The sequence below is a fragment of the Eumetopias jubatus genome, unplaced genomic scaffold (genome assembly GCF_037043125.1).
Source record: "Eumetopias jubatus isolate StellerSeaLion01/CBP00866 unplaced genomic scaffold, mEumJub1_p1.0 scaffold_1, whole genome shotgun sequence".
NCBI classification, from domain to species: Eukaryota; Metazoa; Chordata; class Mammalia; order Carnivora; family Otariidae; genus Eumetopias; species Eumetopias jubatus.
The window spans coordinates 148,771,477-148,782,961 of NW_028274807.1; the positions used below are offsets into that span (position 1 = coordinate 148,771,477).

The following is an 11,485-nucleotide window of genomic DNA, read 5'->3' on the forward strand; positions in this document are numbered from 1 at the left end:
GCGATATGGAGCTGGGATCAAGAGCGTGTGCTGCTGTATTGAACTTTATACCTAAAGAGAATACCCTTTTTCATTTCTTGCAAGTGCCAACTGAACAGCAAAAGTTGACCACAAAAATTCCCTATAAGTTTCCCAAGTAGAAATTTTAACTAAGATTTGTTGAATACTTACTATGTGCTAAAGGATTTACATGTATTACTTTAATTTAACTCAGGACAAACACCTGAAATAGGTATGATTATTATCTCAATTTTACAAATGAAAAAATTGAGCCTTAGGTGAAATACTCTGCCCAAGGTCATATAGCCAGGAAAGACAGAGCAGGGATTTAAATCTCAGCTTTCTGACTCAAGAACGCAGCTGCTAACTACTATGGGGTATGCTTCCTCACAGCCTTTAATCATAATGTGGGAAAACTACAAGTTATTTAATGTTAGAAATTGTTAGAAATGTTAGTTATGTTAGAATAATATTAGAAATGCTAGTTAATGTTAGAAAAAACAATGGTATAATGATCCAACAATAAATACTCCCATCATTTGGGGATTTAAAAAATTTCTGTATAGAGAAAATGAAAGCACCAATAAGAAAAACCCTGTATGGCCAAATTTATGAGTTCTGGTTAAAGCTGTGATGAAAAAGAATATCATTATCAGTAAGAGTGACATTATATGAATTAAACATTCTACGCAGAAGGTTAGGAAAAGAATAAATCAATGTTGGATAATGTAAGGAGCTAATAAAAATAGCAATAGAGAGGACTTCCAATTCAGCTCAAGATGGAGTAACAGGAATTGGATGTACCCTCCCCCCTGGACAGCCAAAAAGCAAAACATGTAAAACAGGGATTTTCAAGACACTCAATATCAGGCAACAAAGGACTAGTGATCTCTGACAAGAAACAAGGTGAGCCCCACCTTGAGAGAGTTTCCAGGCCTTGGTGCAGGAAGGGAACCCAGGCAGAGCCCAGCAGACTCCATTAGTTGAGGAGGAGCTGAGAGTCTGGAGGAGAATAAGAAAGCTGGAGTTCTTGGGATGGGCTGAGAGAACTGCACATGGAGAGGAACCCAGAGACCTGTAGAGCACTCTCAAGTATTCCGCAGAATACAGGTCAGCGAATGCACATAAGGAAACAACCTGAGATGGGTGCCTGGGTGGCTCAGTGGGTTAAGCATCTGCCTTCGGCTCAGGTCATAATCCCGGGGTCCTGGGATGGAGCCCCATGTCAAGTTCCCTGCTCGGTGGGGGGGCCTGCTTCTCTCTCTCCCTCTGCCACTCCCCCTGCTTGTGTTCTCTCTCTCTCTGTCAAATAAATAAATGAAATCTAAAAAAAAAGGAAAAAAAAAAGAAAATTTCCCAAACTTGATGGAAACTATAAATTAAATACATACATATATATACACATATATATGTATATGAAACTTCACAAGTACTCAAGCATAAGAAGTGTGAAGAAAACAACATAGAGGCCCATCATAATCAAATTGATTAAAACCAGTGATAAAGAGAGAATTTTAAAAATAGCCAGAGAAAAAAGGCATGCTATGAATGGAGGAACAAGAGTAAGGATGACTTTAGATTTCTTGTTGGAAACAATGCAAGTGAGAAGATAATAGAGCAATATCTTTAAAGCACTAAAAGAAAAAAAAAGTCCTGTCAAACTAGAATTCTATACCTAATAAGTATATCTTTCAAAAATGAAGGTGAAATAAGGTGAAAGATGTTGTTAGACTTAACAAAGGCTGAAAGAATTAATCCCTATGACATCACACACAATAGGAGATATTAAAGGATGTCCTTCAGGCAGGAGGAAAATGATGCCAGATAGAAATCTGGATCTGTACAAGGGAATAAAGACTACTAGATATGGGATCCTTTTTTTTTTTTTTAAGTAGGCTCCATGCCCAGTGTGGGGTTCAAAGTCACAACCCTGAGATCAAGAGTCACATGCTCTACCGACTGAGCTAGCCAGGTGCCCTGAAATGGGATCCTTTTAATGCTTAATTTGTATGCCTATCTCTGAGCTGAGTGGATGCTCAGGCAATGCCTCATACTTGCAGTTTTCTCAGGAGGATTATCCCTGAACAACTGAGGTTATCTTTTTTTTTTTTTTAAGATTTATTTATTTGACAGAGAGACAGCAAGAAAGGGAACACAAGCAGAAGTGGGAGAGGGAGAAGCAGGCTTCCCGCTGAGCAGGGAGCCTGATGTGGGGCTTGATCCCAGAACCCCGGGATCATGACCTGAGATGAAGGCCGACGCTTAACAACTGAGCCACCCGGGTGCCCCCAACTGAGGTTATCTTAACCAGAGGTGCCTGGGAATTATGCTGCTTCTCTGTCTTGGCAGTCCATAGTCAATGACTGACCGAGGTGGAGATGCAGAAGCACTTGGCTCAAGGTGGGACACATTCTGTGGTACAGTTTATCCTTCAGACCTCCCTGTGGGATCAGAATGAAGCTGGACTTCCCCTGAAACCCCATTCTTATTTCTTTTCCCTTCCCTACTTTGCCTCCCTCATTCCCTTATCAGATTCTCCTGAGAGTGCTTGAAAAATAAATCACATATATATGAACCTCTGTCTCAGGCTCTATTCTGGGGAATCTGATTTAGGAGAGGCAGAGAGTATAAAGATATTTGTACCCAATGTAAATACTGACCAAAAGGCCTCCATGTTAGGGGAGTCTTATCCAACAATGAAGTGGATGAGATAACTATCCTGTCGATATAAGTGAATTCTCTTTTTTCAACCGCCCTGTTGCGCACTCAGGGGTTCATGAATAAAGTGGCCATGACATCAGAAATGCAGGCCATACCTCAGCTTAACAACATGGACATTTTCACACTAAGATTAATCTGGCTGTTGCTACTGTTGAGCACACAATATGCCAACAGCAGTGCTGAGCCCTTCATATGGCATCATTCCCTTGAGGGACCAGCCAGCCCCACCTGGTGGTAGGTCGGTTACATTGGAGCCCTCCCTTCATTAAGTAGGAACCAATTTGTCCTCACTGATTGCTTTCTGAATATGAATTATTACTCTCTGTCCATTAGCTTCTGCCAGCACCCTTGCCCATGGATTTATGGCATTCCTATTCACCATCAAGGTATTCCATACAACATTGCTTCCAATCAAGGAACACATTTTACCATAAGTATAAGCAGCAAGAGATTCAACTAGTCTTATCATGTGTCCCCAAATCCAGAAGCGGCTGGTCTTAAACAAAACGTTGGAATGGTCTGCTGAAGACTCAATTATGGTACCAGCTGGAAGACAGCACCTTACCAAATTGGAGTGTTGTTTTATGGGTTATGATGTGAACCAACTGTTAATACATGTTGCATTTTATTTCATGGCAAGAGCACACTGGTTGGGAGGAGCTTCTCACAACTAATAACACACTTGCAAGAGTTTGGCTTCTCATTTCTGTAAACTTAGCTCTTCTCATCTAGAAGTCTTAGTACCCAAGAGTAGAATGTTTCCACTAGGATACACAACAATGGTTCCATTGATGTGAAGGTATTTCTACACAGTGGAGACAGATAAGACTATGTCTGGAATTGTGATTCATTGGGATGCTTCTTCTTTTTTTTTTAAGTAAGCTCCATGCCCAGTATAGAGCCCAACACAGGATTTGAACCCACAACCATGAGACTGAGACCTGAGCTGAGTTAAGGGTTGGAAACTTAACCAACTGAGCCACCCAGGCTCCCCTCATTGGGATGCTTCTTAATACTTGCATGTTCAATAGGAAAAGTCAGTATGGGGGAAAGGGATAATAGCAACCCCAAAAGGTAGCATGATGAAGGACTAAAGCCCATTAGGAATGAAGGTTGGTGTCCCCTCACTAGGTAAAGAATTCCAAGCAGCCAAGATTCTGAATGAAGTCAAGAGTAACATGGAATAGGTAGAGGGAGAAGGATATGATAAATATCAATTATGGCCTTGTGATCAGTTTTGAAGTTGAGAACTAAGGCTGCTATATTATGTATATTTTAATGAGTGATTTCAACACCTCCTTCCTTTCCCTATCATTTTGCATAAAGAGTTTTGGCAGCACTTAACTTTATAATTTAATTACGTGGCAACCAGGTTATGAGGAGTCACACTCAGACCTGTTGGTGCTGCATATCCCTTGGAGATCCTAGACTTGATATGGACAACGTGGTAAATGGAATCGTGTTTCCCCTTGTTGGGGAGAGGGTGAGAGCATCTTCATTTGTAGGATACATCTTCTGCCTGACATTTTATTGTGTTGGTCTCAGCCTATTCATAGTGATGCTATTGGCAAGGAATGCCTGAGGCACTTGTCCAGACCTGTATTACTCTTAGCAGGGCCAATGTGGTGGCTGGATTAACCCCTGTGATTTTTATTATGATTTTGGATGTATTTCAGCAAGAAATTATCAGAGAAATTTGAGGAACAAGATTTATTACTCACAAGTCCTGGAGGATACACAACATGCTGGAGGGCCATATAGTGAGGTCAAGGGTAAAGGGAGAGAGGGGGTAAAGGGAGAGAGAGAAAGGACCTAGGGCTCTGCCTTTATTAGGGTCCAAGGGTGGGGTATCTGGGGTTTCATGGGTTCATTCCTCATTGGCTAATTTAAAGCTTAAGAGTGGGAATTAGGGCATGGGAAGGGAGAAGTGGGGTCATTCGAGTGGTCAATTGTCTAGGTTACCCAGGGCTTTCTGAAAGAGGAAACTTCATGGGTAGTGGTGGCTTGATTCCTTATCTGGTTGTTTTGCTAGTAGCTGTACCATACAACTGGCAAAATGTTTATTCAAGATGGATGTTTTTTGAAATGGATGCCTCAGCAATCAAAAGCTTAATGCCAGGCGCTTACACTGCAGTTTTGTTAGGTAGAAGCATGAAGTTGTTTTAGAGAGTTAAGTATGGGTGGGAAAATGGGAATGAATGCTGAGTAGCAAAAGGGGTGGACTGTGCTGATGTGGCTCTTGTTTATGCCTCACCCTGTCCCTTCTCTGATTGACAGGGGCTTGCCCACTGCACTTTCCAGAACTTCATGTCCACTGGCTTCTGGCTGGGTTTGGCACTACTGGGAACCAGAAAGGAAAAGAAAGGAGGAAGCCAGGGAATTTCTTCCTCTTCCTCTCTGTTCTGGGCATCCTCTCTGGCAGGGGCCATGGTTCCTCCATAGACCAGCTATGGCATGTACAAACTTTCCTGTATGTGACAGTGTGTGTGCACTTTTCAAATGTGCCTTTGAAATCTGTCTCTGGACCACTCTGTTTACTAGATCTGCCAAGAAAAAGGATTGGAAAACACTATTTTTATTTTATTTATTTCTTTATTTACTTATTTAGAGAGAAAGAGCGCACGCACACTCACACGCATGTGAGCAGGGGAAGGGGCAGAGGGAGAAGGAGAGAGACAATCCCAAGCAGATTCTGTGCTGAGTGTGGAGCCCAATACAGGCTTGATCTCACAACCCTGAGATGCTGACCTGAGCTGAAATCAAGAGTCAGACACTTGACCAGCTGAGCCACCCAGGTGCCCCCTGGAAGACACTATTAATGATACAATCTATTAAAGGTGGTTTTCTTTAAGTGAGCATTATTGATGACTTCTCTTCATTTGGTTACTTTTAAAAAAAGAAAAAAAAAGTATGCCCCCTCTCACCTCTGTTAATACTCTGGTGAAGAGTGCAAACTGTCACCTGGTATTTTGATTTGAGCCCCTAATTGCAGCTAATCAAGCATTTACCTTGCATTTACAAGCTCTTGCTGCAGGTACATTTTTAGCCATCCTCTGTAAAGAAACATAATTGCAATAGAAACCATAGAAATGAACATAAGAAAGAGTAAGAGATGAGTATCATCACTTATTACTTAAGCATAATTCCTTTTTTCTAGCCACGTAGAAATCAGGAAGAGAAAACATCATCTTAAATAGAATTTACGAAGCAGAGAAGCTGTTGACAAGGAGCCTAGATAAAAACACCATGGCATTTGCATGTGATGGAACTGTATCCAGAACGCTAATTTTATTCAATGAATAGAATTATGGATTATTTAATTTATAAATCTCAAAGCCCAAATCAAATATTATTTTCTTCTCTAAAATGTTTTTATTTCTATCTTAAAGATAAGAGTTTCCTTGTCAGGGCGCCTGGGTGGCTCAGTGATTAAGCGTCTGCCTTTGGCTCAGGTCATGACGGGATCGAGCCCCGCATCGGGCTCCCTGCTCCGTGGGAAGCCTGCTTCTCCCTCTCCTACTCTCCTTGCTTGTGTTCCTGCTCTTGCTATCCCTCTCTCTGTCAAATAAATAAAATCTTTAAAAAAAAAGTTTCCTTGTCTAGATCAATCTGAGTGACCTGCCTTTGCTGTTCAGAATATTATTGGTAGAACATACAGTAATTTTTTTTTTTTTTTTTAGTTTGGATACCATTAGTTTATTATAAAAGAGAGACATGAAAATTATTTACATGATGAAAGATTTCACAACTTCACTGGAATGGGCAGCTTCACTTCATGCCATTTTAATAATGATTTCAGTCCACATACTTTCCGAGAATGTCACCATCTCTAAATAAGAAATAATCCTTGTCATCTAGAACTACTTTGGTGCCTCCATATTCTGGGAGAAGAACTTTATCTCCAACTTTCACACTAACTGGTTGAATCTCTCCACCCTTTCCTTTAGAGCCCGATCCAACAACTACTGTTGCTTGCAACACTTTTCCTTGAGATTTTTCTGGAAGCATAATACCTCCTTTGGTTACAGTTTCAGCTGCGCTCCTTTCAACTAAAACTCGGTCAAAGAGGGGAAGAAACTTTCTAAACGCCTGCCCTGCCATGACGCCGACCGCCGCAGTTGGTACTCCGCTCTGGAGCTGCCGCCTCTGCAAGAAGACCCGCAGTACGACCCTTCGGCCACGTGAACGTGGGAAAAAAAAGTGAACATACAGTAATTTTTAGACTTAATTGTAATCTTAGTGACTGTTAAGGGCAGCCCTCTAATTTAACAGGAAATTGAGACCAAGTGACGTGGTTAGGTGAGTAAGCGGCGAAGCAGGACCACAAACCATTCTCTTGACTCTACCTTCACTGCTTCCTATAAATATTGGTGGTTCTCAAACAGTGGTTTAGTCCTCAGATCACACCTACCCTGCCTCAGCATTCCCACTCTTTTGATTCTCTTATGTCCCCTTCTTCAGTTGAAAATCAGCATACTATCATCTTCCACCTCTCAAATCAAAATTTAAAATCCCCAATTTACTATGTTATTATCTATTGACTTTCTACTGTGGGAGATACAGAGTTAGCTCCTTTTGCCTACCTTCCTTTTAGCCCCCTGGTCCTGCCCCCAGCCCCTAACATAGTTATGTCATACTTTTGATTAGACAGTATCAGTTTACATGTAAATGCTTTTCTCAGCTGAGCCATGCAGTATGCTATGGATACCTTCCTTTTCTGTTTGATTTTCTCTTTTCTCTGGAGTTTATGGTTGTTTGCTTAGGTCTACTTAACACTAATGTAATTCAAACACTCCACTAGCTGTGTAAATCAGCAGTTCTCAGAGTTTTTGGTCTCAGGACCCCCTTTCACTCAATATTATGGAGGATCCCAAAAAGTTTTCATTTATGTAGGTCATATCCACTGACATGTACCATACTAGAAATCAAAACTGAAAAAATATTTATATATACATTCAAAAGCATTAATAAATCTATTTCATATATGATGGGTATTAAAGAGGGCACGTTCTGCGTGGAGCACCGGGTGTTATGCACAAACAATGAATCATGGAACACTACATCAAAAACTAATGATGTAATGTATGGTGATTAACATAACAATAAAAAATTAAAAAAAAGTAAAAGAAAAAAAAGACGTATGGTTTCCACCATTATCAGGATATAGAACAGTTGCATCATCTCAAAAGACTCCATCACATTGTCACTCTGTAGTCACACCCTCCCTTCATCCCTTTCCATTGGCGACCATGGATACGTTCTCCATCACTGTTATTTTGCCTGTTAAGAATGTCCTATAATGGCATCATTTGGTATGTAACCATTTAAGACTGGCTTCTTTCAGTGAGTCTTTGAGAATCCTCTGAGTTATCATGTGTAACAATAGTTCATATTTATGCTTGAGTAGTATGCCATTGTATGGATCTACCATTCATCTATTTGGAGATAGCCCAAGTGCTTTTCAAATTTCGATTTGTTAATTAGCAGATAGTCTTTCTGTATAATAACTTCTATAGTATTAAGTTTCATATGGTATCACTAAGAAGTACCATTATAGGAAAGGATAATTAAAGGAATTTTTTTTCTCTTAAAGAAAAGCTATTTTAGATTCTGTCAGTTAGCAATATGACTAGAACCATTTGTGACATTGTAGGCACAAAATGCTCTTGAGGTTAAGATAGTGTTTTAAGGCCACTATATAGAGACAGCTCTACATATTTTGCATTACCAATGATACCTAAAATAGGTTTCTCTACTTACTTTCAAAGCCTATAAGACTTTATGTATGAGTACATGTGTAATTCTTTTCATATAAAAAGATGCTTCAACAGTCAAAAAAAAAATCTATTTCATATAAATGTAAGTAACATTTTTTATGAAACATAACTATTTTTCAAAACAAAATAAATTTAATAAAAAGTGGTATTTTACATATTTTCAAGTCTCTTTAATGTTGGATTTATTAGTAGACAGATGGCTTCTCATTTCTACTTCTGCATTCAATCTGTTGTATGTATGTTGTATGTTAAGTAGCCTCTGGAAAACTCTACTGTATACTCCTGTGAAAATAGTTTGACCTTGCAAATTTCCTGACAGGGTCTTGAGGACCCCTAGGGTCATTGGACCTCACTTTGAGAATTACTGGTCTAAATATATTCAGATGCAACAAGTGTTCCAACAGTTTAATCTTTTAAAATGAAATTGTTTCTGGATCCTTCTGACTGCTCCAATATGGCCTGGTTTCCCTCTACATCCAGTGCTCAGCTGTTATCCTGGGATCTACCTTAACTTCTCTCCAAAGGAAACCAGGCCTTGTTTCATACATCCCAAGGCTTCCTCTTTCTTGTTTTGGTGGAGTATATCCCGCAGTAGCTTTCTTTGAAATGATGCATGGGAAACACATTTTCCTAGACCTTGCATATCCAAAAATATTCTACCTTCATATTCCTTTGAGAATTTGGCTGAATTTATAATAACTTGGAAATTATCTTTCCATCATTATTTTGAATGCATTACTCTCCATAGTCTTTTAGCTTCCTATATTGCTATTGATAAATCAAAAGCCATTGTGATTCCTGATCCTGGTATTTTACCCTCAGGGAACTCTTAGTATTTTCTCTTTGTTCCCAGTGTTCTGAAATTTTACAGTGATATATCTTGGTGTGAGTCTACTGTGCTGGCATTTCCTGGGCCCTTTCAATTTGGAAATGCATCTCTTTGTGATAATTGTGATATAATAAGAAATATATATTTTGTCTTCATCCCTGATTCCTGGCACAGAGCTTCTAAAACCCTTGGAATTTCCTGAGTGGTTAAGAGTGAGAGGAGAATCTTTTGTTAATTAGAACAACCTCCTTTCAACCATACCTGAGTTTATGTTAATGAAGTGAGTCTTTTTTTTTTTTAATAGTTCTAGTCCTTTTATTTCCCCCAAATTGTTCCACGCCTTGCTGAAAAAGCAGTAGGTACCTTATGCTCAGAATCCTTTCCTGAGCCACCCACCCATCTCAAAAGAAACCCTGTACTGACCATCTCTCCCACTGTTACAATATGGTCTGAGCCTCTCACCTTGAAGGTGTCACTTTCAACTATCTCTTGCACACTTTGTCCACCATCATATTGCTATGTACGATATTCCCTTATCTATCTCAGTTTTCTCTCCATCTATCTATGTTTTGTCATCAATGAAAAGTCAATAAAGGGGATTTGATGTCTCATTTATTTGTCACTCTTAGAAAATCTTATTTTTGACTGGACTCAGACTTAGAGGTAGAAGCTGTCAGAGAGGATAGCCTCCGTCTCTTGGCAATATGTTCCTGGCGTTTTTCTTTGGCCTCCATTCTCTTGGCCAAAAGTTTAGCATATTCTGCAGCCTCTTCCTTATTTTTCTTAGTGCGCTGCTGCTTCAAAGCAATATGCCACCATTTGTGCTGGAGTAACAAACGCTGAATCTTAGGAGCTTTGGTTCTAGGTTTCTTACCTTCTTTGTTTAGGGGCTTTCTCACAACATACTGGCGGACAGCATCTTCTTTAGAGAGATCGAAAAGTTTGCGGATTCTCCTGGTTCTTTTGGGCCCCAGGCGACAAGGCACAGTAGTATCAGTGAGTCCAGGAATATCCTTCTCCCGTTTTTTTACAATGACCAAGTTGAGAACACGGAGATTGGCCTCCACAATGCAACCCGGAACAGATTTGTGCTTTCTCTCTTCAGTCCTCCTTGGTCTATAGCAGGAATGCCCCTTACTCAGCAGCAGGTGGACATGGCCATGGGTCAAGACATGCTGCTTCATGGGGAAGCCTTGTTTTTCATTGCCACCACTGATTTGGACCACATAACCCTTCCATTCTTCACCCAGAGCATCAGCAGCAACTTCTGTGGCCATACGTGTCTCATAAAAGGTGCGAAGTTTGTGTTCATCGTCCACTTCAATGAGTTTCTGGCAGCCAGTAGCTGGGAAAGAGATGTTTAGCTTCATCCTGAAGCAGCCTCCCACCTCTGAGGCGCCACGAAAAAGAGGCTAATGAAGTGACTCTTGAAGGTTGGGGGATGGTTGCCAGAGGAAGCAACCATGTGATTAGAGGGTTGGAACTTTTAGCTTCACCCCCTGACTTCTGGGGTGTCAGGAGTTGGGGGAGGGAAGAAGGACTAGGAATTGAGTTAATCACCTTTGGCCAATTATTTAATTAACCATGTCTACATAATGGAACCTCCATAAAAACCCTAAATGAAGGGGTTTGGAGAGCTCTTTATTTGGTGAAGCTGAGAGGGTGGTGCCCCCCAAACTCCATGGGAACAGAAGCTCCTGTGTTTGGGACCCATCCAGACTTTGCACTATGTACCTCTTCATCTGGCTGTTTATTTGTATGCTTTATAATACATCGGTGATATTGAGAAACTCAGTTTTCCTGAGTTCTGTGAGCCATTATAGCAAACTATTAAACCTGAGGAGAGAGTTGTAGGAACCTCCAATTTGTAACCAAATCCGACAGGAGGGTGGGTAACCTGAAGACCTATGACTTGTGATTGGTGGCTGAAGTGGGGGGAAGTCTTGTGGGGTTGAGTCCTTAGCTCATGGGGTCTGCACTAACTCTAAGTAGTTAGTGTCAGAATTGCTTGGTGGGGAAAAAAACCTACACATTTGGTGTCAGAAGTGTTTTAAGTAGGGAAAAACGGTTTTCCTCTTACTTTCCATGCTGTGAAATTTCCTTGAATTTCTGCTTTGATGATATTCTCATTTAAATCTTTTCTCTTTTCTCTTTCTGG

The 11,485-nt window shown here is 40.4% G+C and overlaps 2 pseudogenes; both read right to left on the minus strand.

Moving 5' to 3' along the window:
* Positions 1 to 6,415: 6,415 nt before the first annotated feature.
* Positions 6,416 to 6,911, minus strand: LOC114212311 (10 kDa heat shock protein, mitochondrial pseudogene; annotated as a pseudogene).
* Positions 6,912 to 9,962: 3,051 nt separating this feature from the next.
* LOC114212198 (small ribosomal subunit protein eS6 pseudogene) lies at positions 9,963 to 10,697 on the minus strand (annotated as a pseudogene).
* Positions 10,698 to 11,485: the final 788 nt, after the last annotated feature.